The sequence below is a fragment of the Aotus nancymaae genome, unplaced genomic scaffold, assembly GCF_030222135.1.
Source record: "Aotus nancymaae isolate 86718 unplaced genomic scaffold, 86718_ANA_hifiasm-v0.15.2.pri h1tg000079l, whole genome shotgun sequence".
NCBI classification, from domain to species: domain Eukaryota; kingdom Metazoa; phylum Chordata; class Mammalia; order Primates; family Aotidae; genus Aotus; species Aotus nancymaae.
This window is the reverse complement of record NW_026988494.1, coordinates 5,707,609-5,728,258: the sequence shown is the minus strand read 5'-3', so window position 1 is coordinate 5,728,258 and position 20,650 is coordinate 5,707,609. Positions and strand designations below refer to the sequence as shown.

Genomic DNA, 20,650 nt, shown 5'->3' with positions numbered 1-20,650 from the left:
CCTCTTATAAAACAGAAGGGACGGGGTTGTCAGGCTAATTGGGATAGCAAGCCTGTATATGCGCATACCATACATAATAATGCATGCATATTATATACGCAGTATAAAAGGGTAGAATATTTGAGGATGAAGTGAAAGCCAAAAGGACAAAGGCAACAGGCAATCTAATCCACTTAATGGGTCAAGGAGCTCAGAGCTGAGCCGCAAATGCATCATTTGATAACGGTAATGAAAAAGACAGCAATCTATGTCTACAAATAGCATTAAGGCAGATTTGGTTTAGAGGCCAAACTAAGTTGATGTGAAATTTACGAGACTGGCTGTCTCGCCGATATGCTTGGCGAGGGAGGTGTATTCAATTCCTCCTTTTTTCCTTTAGAGCTCACTGTGAGCTCTAAAGATTCTGTTTCTGAGGTGGGTTTTCCCAATATGTGGGGCTTTTTTTTTAATGACAACTGTGTTTTGCCACCCAAGCTTATCTTAGTTGTGAGGATGCCAATTTCACAAGTGGGCAACAATTATTTTAATTGCCCGTTTGGGCATTTCATTTCCCTGTCCCATCTCTGTGGCTCTCCTGCTTGCAAGAAAGCAGGAGCACACATACATGCACACACACCACACACACAGTTAACTTGCAGGTGGCTTGAGCTGGAATTCATAGCAAAGCATGTATCTGAGTCATGACTTAGCAGCTGGTCCTAGAAAATATCTGAACTATGTGTCTTGCTGATGTGGACAGTATGTTTCATGTCTGCAATCCCCATTACAATATTCTGGGCAAAATGCTGTTGGAAACGTGCTTTATTTTCAACCGTAGTTCTCATACATCCTCCACAGGAATGACAGTGCATTGCATTGCAAATCTGCAGGGTGTGTGAAGCTTTTTTCTTCTTATGACGCTTCAGTCAATATCAGGTAGCACTCACAAAGGGTAATGAAGTCTGCTTTCAACACCGCGATGTCCCTATAATTATGTGCTGATTGACCTTCACTTTGTGCTGTGAAGAAAGGGGACCCTGATACACTGTACAGCACAGAGCATGTGCAAGTCAGATGCCTTGGAGTAAGTAATGATCTTATCCCTACCACAGGTGGTGGAAGGTTTCACTCTAGACTTACTCCCAATTCAAGAATATATAACAGCCCACCAAATCAGAAGTTTGGGAAGGGATATGGGGATATCAGTTCTAAAAACAGCCACCACCACCCAAGAATTTAGATCTTTACCTATCTTGTCAGAAATCTTATAATAAGTGAAGTACCATCCTGGCCAGCATGGTGAAACCCCATCTCTGCTAAAAATACAAACCAAACATCTCTCATACTTCCTGTATGAGAACTTTGGTTTAAAATGGTTTTAGCTGGGCATGGTGACACGCGCCTGTAATTCCAGTTACTTAGGACACTGAAGTAGGAGAATTCCCTGAACCCAGGAGGCGGAGGTTGCAGTGAACCGAGACTGCACCACTGCACTCCAGCCTGGTGACAGAGTGAGACTCCCTCTCACACACACACACACATAAAAAGCGAAGTAACATTTTTGACTTATTCCACAAGTCCAATCTAGGCACATGCTGCCTTATGAAGGCAATATTAATTCTATGTAAGATGATGCAACTGTATGGATAAATCCTCACCCCTCTTTCACGCTTTAGGTTCTCTCTGCTTAGGTAACTACTGTAATGAATAAACACCCAAATATATAATGGTTCAAGTACAACAGACATGTATTTCTTGCTCACCTAACAGCCCAGAGCAATTTCAAGGAATCAGGGCTGGGTGGTAGGCAGGAATGCCTTGTCCTCTCCAGGCACTCAAAGAGGAGGCTGATGGAAGCTTTTTCAACATGTGATGTCCCTAGACTCCCTGGAGGCTTCCATCCCCATCAGCTGGATGTGATAAGAAGCAGAGAAAAGCCTACATGAAAGGTCGCGTGAACCATGGCTAAATCATTTCTCCTCACACATTCCTCTGGCTAGAAGAAATCAGCCACACCTCACAGCGAGAGAGGCTGGAATTGTCACCTAACTGGGTGCCCAGGAGGTAGAGAACATGAATAATGGTGAGGAAATAGCAGTCACTTCCCCACTGTGTCCTCTGAGTGTTGGAGTTCCCAGTTTCTCAGGGTCTGCCTCGATGTTGTCATAGAATATGCTCTCCCTGGACACTTTTTTTTTGGATGCAAGGATTGGTATATGTGCAGTGATCTCAAATGTCCAGCCAAAACTCACTTCCTAGTTCAAGATTGAGCCTCCAAAACCCTCCTCTACATATATCTGATTAGCTAATAGGCATCTCGAATGTGACAAATATAAAACCAAATTTGTTATCTAAACCCCATCTGTAAAATGGAGGTAGTAATAGTATCTAGTCATAAGGTTGTGGTGAGGATTAAACGAGTTAATACATGTGAAACACTTAAAAGTGCCTGGAACATAGTGAATGCATAATCAATACTGGCTATTATTATTATTATTATTCCTACCCCACCCCGACTTTTCTCCCAGAAACCCTCCCAAGTTTCACAGCACCATCACCTATGTAACAGACCAAACTGGAAGTCACAGCTGCCCACTCCTTCTTCCTCAGCTCTTACCCTCATCCAGTCACTTTCAAATTACCAGAAGAGCTGCTGCCTGATCTTCATTCCCAGTGACACTCAATACTTCTGAGCTGCACAGCTGCAAAATCCTGCTAAGCGATCACCTCTTCTCTGGTCTCTTCTTCTAACCCCCCTTCAACAATATTGCCAGAGTAAATAGCTTAAAATGTCCTAAAAGATGTTCTCAAACACTTCAGTGTTTTTTATTGTCTGTAAGTATAAAGTCCACTTATTCCACAAGTCCCACCTAGGCACATGCTGCCTTGTGAAGGAAATATGAATTCTATGTAAGATGATGCGACGGTATGGATTGCTGAAAAGTTGGGTCAAGCCAGATTGGAAAGGCTCCAAACTATCCTGGTGCCCACGTCCCCTTCCCTTTCTCTGTCTCAATCATAGCCAATGACCACACTTTTCACTCTCTCTGTGTCTTGCTGATTTTGGTCCTTGTACCTAAAAGTTCATTCTTTTTTCTTTCTCTTAAATTTCTCGTGCTCAATTCAAATATCACCCTGTCGGAGTGGCAGTCCACCCCCAGTCAGAATTCATCTGGTACGCCTTCATTTTCCCTACTCACATATTATTAAAACATCTATCACTTACCAGTTATGATTTGTCCTGAAGTTAACTGAGTGTGTAGCCTCTATTTGACTATGAGTACTTGAACGCTCCCAAGCGGAGCTAGCCAGCACCGCCATGATACATTAATTTAGTTTTTAAAGTTTCTCAGCTCACTGAAATGTAAATAGAGAATTGTATTTTTACCCCAGTAAAACCTTCAACTGGACTGTGTTGATTTCTCTACCACAAAAGGCAGTGGCTCCCTTTACAACACTGTAGCAGATTCAGTCAATGTCTAGTACCTGTTAGATAAAAGAATATCTCATGGTCTACATCCAAGACACCTGCTCCTCCTTTTTCTAGCCTGAAGTTCCTCAAGTACTGGGAGAAGGGTCAGTGGACGAGAACCTTGCATGGTAGGGGTTCTCTCTGGACTCACTCTGGTTCAGCCTAATGTGGGTTCCAGTTAATGGTGTGAATGGTATTTCCAGGAAGATAATTACTTTAATCCAGCCCCCTCTATAACCGAGGGCCTCGCCCAGAAGGGTTCCCCCATCTGTACACACCCCCACCTACCTGTGTTTCCGGGCCGAGCAATGCACTGTTCGGTGCAATTGTTCACTAGGCGGACCACAGCTGCTGCTTCTCCACGAAACCTGGTGCTCTTTCCATGGAGCTGCTGGGACTGCTGGAGTCAGGTCCTCTCCGACACCTTCTAAGTAAGGCCTATGAGGAACTGGGATGAGATATAAATTATCCCATTTTTCCCCTGACACTTTATACCATGATATATTTCAAGCCTGTTAGCATGGCCTACTCCAGGGGCCTTTCATCCTCAGAAATCTCCAGATGCAGATGGCCCCAAACCTCGGGGAACATGTGAAAGTCTGGGACTGAAAGGGACAATGGCAATGTAGGCACTGCCCTGGGGCACCAGCCTGGTCCTCCAACAAACACCCTTAAGTCATAGCGCCCTAAGTCACAGTGTCCAAAACCCCACTCTGCATCTATCTGATTATCTAATAAGCGTCTCAAATGTGACAAATATGAAATCAAAGTGGTTTTAGTCATACAATTCAGTATTCCATACAGTTAATTTCATTGAACAAATATTTGTTATTTGTTCTATTCAGTATTCAGTATTACACATATTAAATTTAACTGAACAAATATTTGTTAAATGTCTACTCCCTACTGAGCTCAGGAGCTCAGGGTATTTCTGGGAACTAGACAGTTCAGCACACACACAGTCAAGGAGTGAGATGCCAACCTCCACAGCTTAACGTTACCTCCAATCTTTCTTTTAGAACTTCCTTTGCCTGACTTTAGGGATGGGAGGCCATAGCTTCTCACCTGGAATATTGCTCTGCTCATATGGCCAAGACTCTCCTACCTTTATTTTGTTTGTTTGTTTGAAATAGGCTCTCCATGGCTGGGCACGGTGGCTCACACCTGTAATCTCAGCACTTTGGGAGTCTGAGGCCGGCAGATCACCTGAGGTCGGGAGTTCAAGACCAGCCTGACCAACATGGAGAAACCCTGTCTCTACTAAAAAATTACAAAATTAGCTGGGCATGGTGGCACATGCCTGTAATCCCAGCTACTTGGGAGGCTGAGGCAGGAGAATTGCTTGAACCCAGGAGGCAAAGGTTGCAGTGAGCCAAGATCGCGCCATTGCACTCCAGACTGGGCAACAAAAGCCAAACTGAATCTCAAAAAAAAAAAAAGAAAAGAAAAAGAAATAGGGTCTCCCTCTGTCACCCAGGGTGGAGTATAGTGGCAAGATCACAGTGACTGCATCCTCAAACTCTTGGGCTTATCAAACAGTCCTTCCACCTCAGCCTCCCAAGTAGCTGGGACTACAGGAGCATGACCCATGCCCAGCTAATTTTATTAAATGTTTTGTAGAGATGGAGTCTCACTATGTTGCCCACGCTGGTCTTCAACTCCTGGCCTCAAGCCATCCTCCTGCCTCTGCCTCCCAAAGTACTGGGATTGCAGGTGTGAGCCACTGCGCCCAGCCTTCCCCTACCTTTTGGTTCCCTTCTCCTGAAAGGAGGCAGTGGTGCCATAGGAGGTGAAGTAGAGCCTGCATTGCTCTTGTCCATTCCAGTAAGCCATGGACAATTGATGCTGGCTTCATTTGCTGAAGAGCTTCTTTGGGATGGAATGTTGGTAGGGCCTTTTTTCTCTAGCTTTGGGCCTTGGCTAACTTCAGGATCAGGAAAAAACTCATTGTAACACACTGTAAAATGCCTTAGATAATGTAGACTTCTGCTGGCCTTAGCACTGTTTCCATAATACATTTCTCTAAGTATATGTCTCCCTGCAGACACTGGAAACTCTTTAAAGGAATATATCTCCTTCATTTTCTATCTCCATTTCTTAGCACAGTTCTGAGCATTTTGTGGTATTCAGTGACTGTCTGATATATTATTTCCTCACCCCCAAGAAAGTCGAAGTCTCAGGATCATGAGATGCCAGCCTCCTCCTATTTCAGAAGACAAAACTCAGGTCCAGAAAAATGAGGTCATTTATCCAAGGGCACCAGCTAGATGGGATTCCATTTCACACACAAGTGTGTACACTCAATGGCGCAGCAGAAGCCTAAGCGAGCCAAGCATATTTGATGACTGGCCTTTGGAGGAAAGAAAGTGGGTAATGGAAAACACTGCACGAATTCCGACAGTTGATTTTTGCAGATGAAGCACATTTTTCATGCCCTGATCTGGGAGGGTTTGCCAGTGTGTACCGTGACTAATTCCTGTTGGCCCAGCCTAGACTTCCTGTTTTCAGGGCAGCGTGACAGATTTGTTGGTAGAACTCGGCTTTAATTCATTTCAGGCTGATCCTGGAAACCAGAGGCTTTGTCATGTCTTATGGCAACATTAACTCCATTTTTCTGCCTTCACTCCTTCTATTATAAGCAGAGGCCACTCAATAGGGCAATCTTAACTGCCTGCTAAAGGTGACGGCCAGAAGTATAAATAACTCTTCTCATTTAGTTTTTTATTCTTTTCTGGGAAAAGTAGCAATCTTCTCTTATCTCTCAAGTGGATCCAAAGCTGATTAAGTTCGTTCAAGACAGCTTACATGTTTCTTGGTGAAACAGAATTCGCAGGACAGGCTGTCCGAGAAGGGGTGACTCCTACGGTGTCATCGGATGAACCCACAGTGACTCAGGGTCAATAAAAGATTTTCTATGGGGTCCAGTCATGTCCACATTTAACTCCATCTATTAGAGCATGGAGTGGTTGAAACCTGAGATATTACCCAGGAAGGTTTTAGTTCTGCTTTGTCTGAAAGCAAAAAAAAAAACAAAACAAAAAAAAGCAGCTCATTTATTGAGAATTCCCCAAGTTGGGGTGGAACGGAAGACAGGTGGAAAACAGGAAGGTCTGCAACTGTGCCCAGAGCCTTTCACATGCAGCTAGTTCCACAGGGCACTCCGGAAAGCATGCAGTGAAAAGTGGTCTCTGGGCACAGATCCCATGGAGGGAACAGTTGATGAGTCCAGAGCCCCTCTGCATAGGTACCTTCTGTAGTGTTCACCTTCACGCATGGAGTAAGGCCTGTTCTAAAAACTACCCCCAGCCCAAAGCCATCCCTGGCAGAGAAATAGAAGTCACAACCCTTTATTAGCTGGTGAGTCTTGTGTCCAAGCATGAACCAATTGTCGTGGTCAGGGAGACACAGAACACGGGTTGGCCATTGTTATACCCACACCCAAATCTGTGAAGGGGAAAGGAGCACCCAGTGAATGGCAGAGCAGCACCCACAGAGATATGGGAGCAAGGGAGAGGGCATTCCCCTAAAAAGAGGAGGCTGGGCAGACACCCACTCATCAATAAAGACCCCTATACAATTTTTTATTTATATATTCAAATTCTCTCATTACAGCATTACCTAAGATAATTTGGATATTTCATGTGACATTTAGGTATTTTATGTAATGCCTAGTGAATCTATTGGATATCATATTGAAATATACTTTTCCACACTTGACCTTAGCCAAAAGTCTGAGAAGTGGTGAAACACACTTTTCCAAAGACTGTTAGGCTGTGTATATCATACCCAAAAATGGAACACACTGGCTACCTTCTACGCTTTTCCCACAATATACCACCTGTCAAATTTCTACATCAAGTGTCCTGTCTTTCCCAATCAATGTTTTTCTTTTCCCATCTCTAGGAGTCACATGAAAAATATTTAGAAATAAACAAGTATTTCAGGATGGAAAAGATGGGGAAGATGTATTGCTATTGATTGAGCATACTTATCTATGGGAAAATGTGAAATACAGCAGGACATTTAGAGAGCTAAGAGTAACTGATTATTTTCAAATACACTTCCAGGAAGCTAAGCACTAGCAGAATTTTCTGAGACAAATACTAATGCTCACAGGTCTATTAAAGGAGGCTGTTATCTTTATGTAGGAGCTGGAGAGCTGGAAATTGCCTTCTACTGAATACTTCGCTTTATTCATCTTACAATACTGGAAACATAACTATTACTTCTATGGCACAACTGCTCAATATTGCAAAGGGAATGCTAGGCAGATTTCCCCATTTGTGACATGAGACTTGGAGTCCCCAGTGCCATAAGCAATGCCACAGAGAAGGAAGAGACACCTCTCCTTATTTTCATTTACTCTTAAGTAAATGTGGACCGCCAAGAATTATAAGTGCTCATAATGAGGTGTTCTTGCAAAATTTAATGTGTTTCTAGGCTGCCATCAATATAACAGTGGGGATTTGGTATTTCTTATAAATGGGTCTTTCCTTTTCAAAGAACATTTTCGTCACTTTCTGTCCAATGATTCACTTAAGCAAAAGCTTAACCTAAGGGATAATAAAGCAATACTATTTCATTTTACTTTGTAATTCTCCTTATCCAACAAATACTTCATAATAGAAGGAAGGTCCTCTCCACCCAGACCATTTTACCCTTTAACTAAGAATCATAATAATAGAAGGAAGAGATGAGAGGAAGATGCTTGTGTTTAGCAATTAGAGGGAGAACAACACTTTGGTAAGGCAAGGTGGAAAAAGGGAAAAGAAACTAAAGAAACTATAACTTTTAAATGTTTGCTTCATTCCAAGCACTCTCTTAAATATGGGGTTGACGAAGATAAATATAAAAAGATTTCCAGGCCTGGTGTGGTGGCTCATGTTTGTGATCCCAGCACTTTGGGAGGCCGCGGTGGGTAGATCACAAGGTCAGGGGTTCGAGACCAGCCTGGCCAACGCAGTGAAAACCTATCTCTACTAAAAATACAAAAATTAGCTGAGTGTGGTGGCAGATGCCTGTAATCCCAGCTACTCGGGAGGCTGAGGCAGAATTGCTTGAACCTGGGAGGCGGAGGTTGCAGTGAGCCGAGATCGCATCACTGCTCTCCTGGGTGACAGAGCTAGACTCCGTCACAAAACAAAAACAAACAAACAAAAAGATTTCCATCTCTCAAAGAAATCACAAGTTAGCAGGGAAGACAAACATGCACATTAGCAAGAAGAGTGCCTCACACATAGAAGATGTCTTTTAAATACTAGTTGGCCTGATAATTTATTTACCTGTAATAAAATTCAAATTCTGACTCTACCACTAACAAGCTCGGTGGTGATGCACAGGTGACTCATCATCTCTGTTTAATGGGAGCCACTCTGCACAGTACCTGGCACACAAATAGAATCATCCTTCATATTATCATTGTTGTTGCCTTTGGCTCCCTTCACCTCCTGCCCTGGCCCCTCTTCCTCTCTTCCTTAAAAACCCATGCTCCAGTCATCCCAAGCCAGGAGCCCCTTCCCCGGCATGCCATGGTGCTTCACACCTCCGAGTCTGTGGTTTTCTATTTTGTTCATCTCAAGTGGACTTCCCAACCTGGTGTGAACTCTCTATGGGAAGGCAAGATGGCTTTTCACCTATTTAATCCCAGCACCTGGCACTTGTCCTAGAATAGTAGGAAGTAGACATTTAACAAATATTTGTTCAATTTAATTAACTATATGAAATATTGAGTAGGACTGGATGTGGTGGCTCACGCCTGTAATCCCAACACTTTGAGAGGCCGAGGCAGGTGGATTACCTGAGGTCAGGAGTTCAAGACCAGCCTGGCCAACATGGTGAAACCCCATTTCTACTAAAAATACAAAAAATTAGCTGGGTATGGTGGTATGTGCCTGTAATCCCAGCCTCTCGGGAGTCTGAAGTGGGAGAACTTCTTGAACTCAGGAAGCAGAGGTTGCAGTGAGCCGAGATCACACCATTGCACTCCAGCTTGGGCAACAAGATCGAAACTCCATCTCAAAAAAATAAAAAATAAAAACTGAATAGTATAACTAAAACTATACACTATCCAAGTATAGAAAAAGTGAGGGATCCTTTGTAGAGAATAAACCATGGAAGGTTTCTTATAGAAGCAGATGACTTACGTTGTGAATTTTGAAAGATAAATTCATCAAGTGATGGAGGTTTGGCCTATGCAAGTGTAGCTGGCTTTAGAAAAGTCCAAGTATGACCAGGGGCAGTGGCTCATGCCTGTAATCCCAGCACTCTGGGAGGCTGAGGCAGGCAGATTGCTTGAGCCCAGGAAGTTGAGACCAGCCTGAGCAACACAGTGAGACTCTGTCTCTATAAAAACAATTTTTTAAGTAACCAGGCATGGTGGCACACCACACCTGGTAGCTGTAGTCCCAGATACTCAGGAGGCTGAGGCTGGAGAATCAACTGGACCCAGGAGATCGAGGCTGCAGTGAGCTGTGATCAAGCCACTGCACTCTAGCCTGGGCAACAGAATAAGACCTTGTCTCAGGAAAAAAAAAAAAGAAGAAAAGGAAGGAAGGAAGGAGGGAGGGAATGAAGGAAGGGAAAAAAAGAAAAGAAAAAGAAAGCCAGGAGCAGTGGCTCATGCCCATAATTCCAGCACTTTGGGAGGCTGAGGCAGGCAGATTACTTGAGGTCAGGAGTTTGAGACCAGCCTGGCCAAAATGGACTCTACTAAAAAAAAAAATATATATATATATATATATATATATATATACAAAAATTAGCCAGGCGTGGTGGCGTTTGCCTGTAGTCCCAGCTACTTGGGAGGCTGAGGCAGGAGAATCACTTGAACTAGAGAGGTTGCAGTGAGCCAAGATTGCTCCATTGCACTCCAGCCTGGGCAACAGAGCAAGACTTTGTCTGAAGAAAAAAAAAAAAAGAAAGGAAGGAAGGAAGGAAAGAAGGAAGGAAGAAAAGAAAGAAAAAAAGAAAGAGGAAAGAAAGTAGGTGCTTAGTAGGGAGCGGAATGCAGGAGAACTGGAGGCACACAGTTGTTCTCTAAGCAACACTGTTTTCGTGCTAAGGAAAAGCACAGCATAGATTATTTTTCTTTATTTTAGCTTCTCTCCTACATCAACAATATTATTTTTATAAACTTTTGTGTAATGAGGAAGGAAGGGGCCTTAACCATTTCTCAGACTTTAACAGATAGATAGGCCAAAAAACAACAAACAGCTCTCACGGCCATTACCTCGCCGCCACTTCCAAGTCTCTTTTGCCCTAGCACATCGTTCGCATGGCCAATGGTGCCCTCTTCCCTACTCCATCCACAGCCTGCACGTATCTGTTCTCTTTCACCTTTGGGCTTGAGCTTGTGAGAAGCCAATCTCAGCAACCTGAAGTTCAAGGAGAAAAGAATTTTGGCCAGAGTCACACCTTTGTAAAATGTCTACAAGATAGATCAGCTATTTTCCATTTATCAGTGGGCAACAAAATGCCCCACTGAACGGCAGAGGCGGTACAAGCCCTAAACCAAGGCAAATCGCTGAACTCACCGCTAGTTCTGCCTCTAGTAGAATGACTAGGGGTCAGCCCAGAAGATTCAACGGCCTGAAGAAAGCGAAGAAGACACTTAAGCAGAAGGATCAGCGAGTACAAATTTGGTATGTTTGAGGAACAGGAAGGAGAACAGAGCAGAGCGGAAAGGATGGGAGAGCAAGTGCTGAGAGCATGGACTAGCGAGGTAAGGACGTCAGACCACGTAAGGAGTTGAAGGACGTGGTAGGACCTTTGGATGGACAGACAGACATACTCCCTTCCTTTGTAGAAAAACAGTCTACCAGGGAAAAGAGATGTCTACAAAAGAGTAATCCCAGACATAATAAACTCTGTGAAATGAAAATGCGAAGAGTGGAAGATTATAAAATGAAGGGGCTTAGAAAAGGCTACCCCGGTTCTTCAGAGTATTGATCCGGCAACAGAAGAGCTGGGACCAAGGGTAGAGCATTCCTGGGAGAGCAAATGGAATAGGCAAAGACCCAGAGTTTGGAAATAGTGGGGTAGACTTGGGGCAAACAGCCCAGGGGAGCTGAGCACTGAGTATAAGGTGCCCAGTGTCCTCCTGAAGTCAGACCGGAGAGCAAGGGGACACTGGACCTGGGGAAGCCTTGCAAATCACGGCATGGATTTGGGTCCAGACCCTAAGAGCAAGAGGAAGCCCCTTTAAGCAATAGAATGACATAATCAGACCGGAGTTCTAAGAAGACCGTACCTGCAGAAATTTGGTATGGCTGAAATACAGAGTGAGGAAGGGAAGTGGCAAGAGGTAACACTGAAGAAATCCGCTGGGGCCAGGTTATACAGGGAAAGACCTAGAAACATTCTTCTCTCCTAAAATTTTAAAAAGAAAACGAAAAGGCTGGGCGCAGTGGCTCATGCCTGTAATCCCAGCACTTTGGGAGGCAGGGCAGAGGCAAGGTCAGGAGATTATGAGGTCAGAAGATTACGAGGTCAGGAGATAGAGACCATCCTGGCCAACATGGTAAAACCCAGGCTCTACTAAAATACAAAAAAAATCAGCCAGGCGTGGTGGCAGGTGCCTGTAGTCTCAGCTTCTCAGGAGGCTGAGGCAGAAGAATCACTTCAACCCGGGAGGCGGAGGTTGCAGTGAGCCAAGATCGCATCACTGCACTCCAGCCTGGGCCACAGAACGAGACTACATCAGAAAGAAAAAAGAAAAGAAAAGAAAGAGAGAAAAAAATAGACAATCCAACATGAACTAAAGAAAATATCACCTCTCTTGGGAAGTGTCATTTCCTTTTCCATTAACTTTATTCTCTTGGCCAACGAGCTGAAAGTTACTATTCCATCTTATTCATAGCTGTGTACAGTAACTGCCAACATAGGGGTCCCGTACACTAGTGCTTCTCACACTTACTTGAGTGTGCATAAGAATCCCCTGGTGACCATATGAAGTTGCAGATTTCTTTTTTTTTGAGACAGAGTCTTACTCTGTTGCCCAGGCTGGAGTGCAGTGGTGCAATCGGCTCACTGTAGCTTCCGCCTCCTGTGTTCAAGCGATTCTCCTGCCTCAGCCTCCCAAGTAGCTGGGATTACAGGCATGCGCCACCACACCCGGCTAAGTTTTGTATTTTTAGTAGAGATGGGGTTTCACCACATTTCCCAGGCTGGTCTTGAACTCCTGACCTCAAGTGATCTGCCTGCCTTGGCCTCATAAAGTGCTGGGATTACAGGCGTGAGCCACAGCACCTGGCCGAGTTGCAGATTCTTAAGCAGTACACTGGTCTGGGACAGGGTCTGAGATTCTGCATTTCTAACATGCTCCCAGGTAATACCTATGATGCTGGTCCATGAGCCACATTTAGAATAGCAAGGCCATATACAGTTCTAGAGCTAAAGACAAGTCTTCAGGGCTTTCTGGACATAAACATAATAGCAGAGTTAAAAATACAAAATAAGCAAACAGAACCAGTCTCTTTTTACTTCGCTCTTTTTTGTCAAAGAACTTGGATGCCTCATTCCTTCCAGAAAGTGATTTTAGGAGACGTTCAGTGTATAACTTAATTGGAAGCAATTCAATTCCAACAGTACTCCTCTCCGGGGCATAAGGTGAGACGCCTGAGATGCCTTCTGACTATGACCCTACACCACAGTGACACCTGCTGGTGAATTGACGGATTACATTTTGAGCCCATTCCTACAAGGAGGCTTTGAAAATAATTGAGTCATGGAAACAAACTTTTTCACACTTAAAACTGTCTGAAGTGAATCTTCCGGCTATAAAAGAAACCTTTAAAAATAAGACATCTTAACCCTTGGTAAGAGTTAAGATCTGAGCAATGGTATGCTGATTTATATTTAGCAACCAGCTGTCCAGGAAAAAGAAATATATACACGTGTGTGTGTGTGTTGGTGTGTGTATGTGTGTGTGTATCTTATACATTTTACTGATATAAAAGGCTACAGCACCATTAATGAAATGTACAACATATTCTGTTGTAAATTCTATATGGAAATTGATTCACAGAATGGCTATGCTTATTTTTACCAAACTTTTGTGTTAATTGCTAACCTGTAATTGCAATTCAACCATGTCTGACAAACAGACTATAAATAAATGCCTAATCAGCATGCAGTCTGGCAATGGAGCCACTCAAGTCATTGATGATATGAATGTAATTCTGACATGAATGTTGGTTGATATTTTTATTTACATTAATGAATAAGGCAGCAGTGAAACAACAAAAATATAAGTTAGAACTTCACTCATTCATCAGTGATACAAACATAACTTCTCTTTAGAATTGGATAATGCAATTGGCTTTTGAATAATGCCAGGGTTAGGGTTGCCAAACCCAGGCACAGTTGAAAATCTGCCTATAACTTTTGACTCCCCAAAAACTTAACTACTAATAGCCTACTGCTGACTGGAAGCCTTACTGATAACATAAAGAGCCAATTAACACATATTTTGTATGTTACCTATATTATATCCTGTATTCTTATAGTAAAGACAGCTAGAAAAAGAAAATTAAGAAAATCATCAAAAAGAGAAAATATGTTTACTATTTATTAAGTGGAAGTGAATCATCATAAAGGTCTTCATCCTCATGATCTTCATGCTGAATAGGCTGAAGGGGAGGAGGAAAAAGAGGGGTTGGTCTTGGTATATCAGGGTAGCAGAGGCAGAAAAGGTAGAAGTGATAGAAGAGGTAGAAAAGGAGGCAGGAGAGGCAGGCACACCGGTGTAACCTTTTTTTCAATCCACGTATATGTGGACCCGTGCAGCTCAAATGCATGCTGTCCAAAAGTCAACTGTAGTGTTGAATACTGGAAGACTATTTCTTCAGTTTCTGTGTTGTTCATAATGTAGTCATAGACTGACACAATTTTAAGTTTAACCCACATTATTAACATTTCTCCATCATTTTTTAAAGTCTAGATAGTCAACAAAATGATAAATCCAGCCCTGGTTTGTTGCATCTGTTAACTTCCTTGTTACAAATACTCCCACCATGACTTGTTTCAAGCTGCCAATGTAAAATCACTGAAAGTGGAGTTGGGCAGGTGCACCCCACTCTAAGGCATTTCTACCATATACATACAATAAAGAGAAGTAATCTCCAGAGTATAGGTACAGGGAAATCATAATACATCACTGGGAAGTGGTGAATTTTGAGTATTTGTAAACTTTGTTTTTAGTATGTTTTATTTAAGTTTATATAATTTTTAATAGTGGCTGTTTTTAACAACCAGCTCAGATATTTTTTCAAAGTTTAACAACTGAGTCTCATGAGCCAGTAGGAGCCAGTCCCAGAAAACCACTGGGTCTGTTGGATGGCGGCAAGGTTTGAGGATAACATAAAAAGTTATTCAGAGAGCCTGAGAGGACTTGCTGGGGATTTCATCCTAAAAAAGGCTTATCCCAGCTCTTCACCAGGTCAGCAAAAAATGGCAGATGAAGTCACGGAATTGCAGTGGAATACGGAGGCACGGTTCCTGATGTGGAGAACGCTTCCTGATAGTGAGAAAAGAACTGAAGTTATCCTGCCCAAGAGTAGACATTAGCAGGAACCTTGAAGGGCCAAGGCATGAACAAGGTTGCTAATAGGAGAGAGACAGACAGGGAAGAGAGACTCCTGCCTGTCTCTCTTCTGAACCTCCTGTGCGATCAGGCTCCTGTTTCACAACAGGGCAACCAGAATATTAGGGGCAAACAAAAGGTTAGCAAAGATGTTCTCGCCCCCAGTGCACATTCACCAGGAGTGAAGAGAGAATGAAAAAGGAAGACATTCACTCCTGAACTCTAACCTAGAGCTCCTCTGAAGAAGGACAGGATGACGAAGCCTCTGCCTTTGATCTGATGTGAGTGCTGAGTCTTAACTCTACTCACTCTCCACCTAAAGGGAAAAGCAGCTACATTTATTTCATTAGGATCTTGCTGTTTTAAAACCAAAAAAATCTATAGATCAATAGACCAGGAAGAGATTTCAGAAACCATCTAACCTAGTCCTCACATTTCACAAATAACTATAAACACTGACACTTCTGCACTCAGGAAGATGGAAAAGTGCTTCTCCATATTCCTTCTGAAAAGTACAACTCTTTATCCTTCATATTATAAATTTAATAGACCGAGGACTTCAGTATTCAAGGAATGACAAAGTGGCAAGTTCCCTGCGTTTTGTTTTTGCCTAATACATATCAGACTTGGAGCTGAAGAGGCAGGTAACTAGGAAAGGCCAAAGAACCAGGAAATGGACAGCCTAGCAAGACAGAAAACTGGTAGGTAATAAACCCTCAACTCTCGTCAACAACCACAGAAACGAAGGCAGGAAATGAAAGAGGGAACATTACTACCAATTTTACAGAAATCAAAAGGGGTGTAAAAGAGTACTATGAACAATGGTATGCCAACAAATTGGCAACCTCGATGAAATGGATGAATTCCTAGAAATATATAACCTATCAACATTGAATCATGAAGAAACAGAAAATCTGAATAGGCCTATATAATAGTTTACTAGGGCTGTCATAACAAAATACCACAGACTATGCTGCTTAAACCATGGAAACTTATGTTTCCACAGTTCTGGAGGCTGCAGTCCAAGATCAAGGTGTCTGAAGGTTTGATTTCTTCCAAGGCATACGGCCACATGCAGATGGCCACATTCTCACTTTGTCCTCACTCGGCCTTTCCTTTGTGTCTTTTTTGATGAGGAAGGACACTTAACTCATTCTATGAGGCCAGCCTTACCCTGATACCAAAACAACACACATACCTGGTGTCTCTGTCCATGTCTTAATCTCTTCTTAGAAAGACACATATTGGTTTATGGCCACCCCTGAAATCCCATTTTAATTAACTACTGCTGTAAAAGTCCTGTCTCCAAATATAGTCACATATCAAGGTAGTAGAGGTTAGGTCTTCAATACAGGAATGGCAGGGGGTGGCGGGGGACTCAATACAGGAATGGCAGGGGGTGGGGGCACAATTCAGGCCATAACAACCTATAACTAGTAAGGATAGTGAATCGGAAATCAGAAACCTCCCAATAATCTTCCAGAATTCACATCACTAGTGAATTCTAACCAATATATATATTTTTAATTAACACCAACACTTCTCAAACTCTTCTAAAATGGTAAAGAGGGAGGAGCACTTCCAAACTCATTCTGTGAGGCCAAACATACCCTAACACTAAAGCCAGACAAAGACATTATAGATAAGAAAACTTGCCACTGGCTGGTAACAAAACCCTGCCTCCCACAGTGTCAGTGGAGACCACATGCAAAGTGTAGACTTTCCCCTCTATAGGCAAAAATGAAACACCCCTTTCTTTTTGCCGGAGAGGTTTTAGAAGAGGTCTAATGAAGAGTCATGATGTTCACCATTGACCAGCAGCAATGAAATCACCCCCATTGCAGTATCAGCGGAGACCACATGGGAAGCTGACCTCCCACCACTGCCCATCAGTAGCGAAGTTTCCTCCTTTGATGTCATCAGAAGCCAAGTGAGGTATCAGTATTTCACCTCCAACTGGCAGAAATGACGCGGCACAGACCTCCCCTTCTCTTCCTGGAGCAGTAGCAGGAAAAGCAGCTTAAATAAGATCCATATTGTATTTTTGCTTCAACAGCACAAATATTATAATTGGAATAATACAGAGAAGATTACTATGGCCACTGCATCAGGATGACATGCAAATTCATGAAGCATTCCATAAAAAAAAAAATCAAGATCTCAAAACATAATATTTTAATGTTCCAGTTTCAATAAAAAATTATTTGTCATACCAAGAACCAAAAAGATCTCAAAGTAAATGAAAAAAGTCAATCGATAGATGCAACTACCACTGACAGAGATGCTGAAATTTACTGGGAAAAATTTTTAAAGGAACCATAATTTTTTAAATGCTCTAATGGGCAATATAAACATGCTTGAAATAAGTGAAAAAATAGTAAATTTCAACAAAGAGATACAAAGTTTCAAGAAAGAAATAGAAGACATAAAGGAGAATCAAATGGAAATTATAAAACTAAAACATACAACAGTCAGTATAAAAAAGCTCAGTGAAGAGGCTGACTGTAAGAATGGACAGGAACAAGGAAAGAATCAGTTATCTAGAAGGTAAAACATTAGACATTGCCTAAATAACAATAGAGAAAATAGATTGAAAAAAATGCACAGAGCCTCAAGAACCTGTGAGACTGTAACAAAAGATCTACCATTTGTGTATTTGGAACCCTGGAAGGAAAGGAGAAAGAAAGTGGGGCTAAAGAAGTACTCAAAGAAATAATGAGTGAAAACTTTCCAAAATTGACAAACTATAGATTCAAGATGGCCAAACACCAAACAAGATAAACCCAAAGAAATCCACATCAAGACACATGACATCATGATCAAACTTCTTAAAACTAAAGGCAAAGACGAAGCCTTAAAAACACCATAGAAAAATGACACCTTACCTATAGAATAAAAACAGTTCAAATTACAGTTGATTTCTCATCAAAAACCATAGTGACCAATAAGAAATAGCACGATATTTCAAATGCTGAAAGGGAAGAACTATCGACCCAGAATCCTATATCCCACAAAAATATTCTTCAGGGATGAAGGAGAAATCAAGCCATGTTCAGATGAATAAAAATTAAAATAATCTGTTGCCAGAAGAATGGTTTTTAAAAGTGTTCTTAAAAGGAAGAAAACTATAAAGAATATGCTAAGCAAAAAATAAACAAAAAACCCTAGAGTTTTCTAATTTATGTTTATTCATTGAAACACATAACACTGTCTGATATGATTCCAAATGTATGTTGAGGAAATATTTTAAACAATTCTATTATAAGTGGAGAAGGGTAAAGGAATGTAAAAGGAGGTATGATTTCTATATCTCACTCAAGCTGGTAAAATGACAACACCAGCCACTTGTAAAGTTTATGTATAAGTAATATGATATCTAGAAAACACTTAAAAACAAATAATACACACACACACATATATGTAAATGATAAATCTTTGGTGATAATAGTATGTTAATGTAGATTCTTCAGTTGCAAGAAATGTGCCACTGTGGTGTAGATAGTGGGGGAAGTCGTAAGGTGTGGGGCTGAGGGATACACTGGAGCTCTCTATACATTCTGCTAAATTCTTCAGTGACTCTAAAGCTGCTCTAAAAATAAAGTCTAGTTACATACATATATATATGTATATGTGTAAATTATTAAATTATCAAATTATACATATAAAATTGCATCAAATATAAATGGTCTAAATACACTCCCCAAAAAACCCAGCACGTAGGTTTTTTTTTTTTTTTTTTTTTTGATATGGAGTTTCGCTCTTGTTATCCAGGCTGGAGTGCAATGGCGCAATCTCGGCTCACCGCAACCTCCGCCTCCTGGGTTCAGGCAATTCTCCTGCCTCAGCCTCCTGAGTAGCTGGGATTACAGGCACGTGCCACCCTGCCCAGCTAATTTTTTGTATTTTTAGTAGAGACGGGGTTTCACCATGTTGACCAGGATGGTCTCGATCTTTTGACCTCGTGATCCACCTGCCTTGGCCTCCCAAAGTGCTGGGATTACAGGCGTGAGCCACCGTGCCCGGCCCGCATGTAGATTTTAAAATACAACCCAACTACATGCTGCCCATAAGAAACAATAATGATATAGGTAAATAGGATGTAAAAAAAAGATGTATCATGGAAACTTTAATCAAAGAAAAGCAAGATTGGTTATATTGATATGAGATAAAGTAGACTTCAGAGCCAAAAATATGACCAGAGACAGACAGGGACATTATAGAAAGACAAAAAAAAAAAAAAAGTAGTCCACCAAAAAGACATAGTAATCCTAAGTAAGTGTGCACCAAACAACAGAGCTACAAAACATGTGAAGTAAAAACACATAGAACTGAAAGGAGAAATAGGCAAATACACAATTATGTTAAAGTCTTCACTCTCCTCTCAACAGTTGACAGAACAACTAGACAGAAAATATAGACTACAGAAGAACACAATATCCCATTCATCAACAGAATCTATCCAATATTTTTAGGGCATTTTTCTCAACAGCAAAAGGATACATATTATTTTCAAGCACTCAGAAAATATATACCAAGATAGACCATATGTCTAGGATCATAAAACAAACCTAAAAATTTTGAAGTATTAGAATCATACAAAGTGAGTTCAGTGACCATAATGGAATCAAACTGAAAGTCCATAACAGAACAGTAAGAGGAAAATATTCGGCCGAGCACAGTGGCTCATGCCTATAATCCCAGCACTTTGGGAGGCCAAGGTGGGCAGATGACTAGAGGTTGGGAGTTTGAGACCAGCCTGGCCGACATGGTGAAAGCCCAGCTCTACTAAATATACAAAATTACCCGGGCATGGTGGCGTGTGCCTGTAATCCCAGCTACTCTGGAGAATTGCTTGAACCCAGGAGGTGGAAGCTGCAGTGAGCTGAGATCACACCACTGCACTACAGCCTGGGCAACAGTAAGAGACTTTATCTAAAAAAAAAAAAAAAAAAAAAAAAAAAAAAAAAAAATTAGCCATTGTCTCAGCTACACAGGAGGCTGAGGCAAGAGGATTGCTCAAGCTCAGGAGATTGAGGCTGCAGTGAGCTGTGTTTGTGTCACTGCACTCCAGCCTATCTGTCAGAGCAAGACCCTGTCGAAAGAAAGAAAGAAACTAAGAAAGAAAGAGAGAGAGAGAAAGAAAGAAAGGAAGCAAGGAAGGAAGGAAGAAAGGAAGGAAGGAAGGAAAGAAAAGAAAAGAAAAGAAAAAACTGACAAATCTGTAGCAAGACTGATCAAAGAAAAAAAATACTGCAACAAAGGACTAGTGCTAGAATATGTAAAGAACTCTCAAAACTTAAAAGTAAAAAAACAAAACAATCCAATTAGAATATGAGCTAAAGACATTTCACAGAAGATATACAGACAGCATAAAAGCCCGTGAAAAGTTGTTCAATCTTCTTAGCCATTAGAAAAATGTAAATTAAAATCACAATTAGATAATCACTATGTATGTCTCAGGGTGGCCAAAACTAGAACTAGCGACAACACTAAATGCTGGGAAGAAGCAGAAAAACTGGATCACTCAAACATTGTCAACAGGAATGTTACAGCCACACTAAAAACAATTCACCAATGCCTTTGAAAACTAAATGTGCAATTACCATGTGACTGAGCAA

General features: G+C 41.7%; 1 non-coding gene across 1 annotated transcript; it reads left to right on the top strand.

Moving 5' to 3' along the window:
* The first annotated feature begins 17,076 nt into the window (after window positions 1–17,076).
* Window positions 17,077–17,179, top strand: LOC135271503 (U6 spliceosomal RNA). The gene has a single exon (XR_010339666.1). It is a non-coding gene; the product is annotated as a U6 spliceosomal RNA (small nuclear RNA).
* Window positions 17,180–20,650: the final 3,471 nt, after the last annotated feature.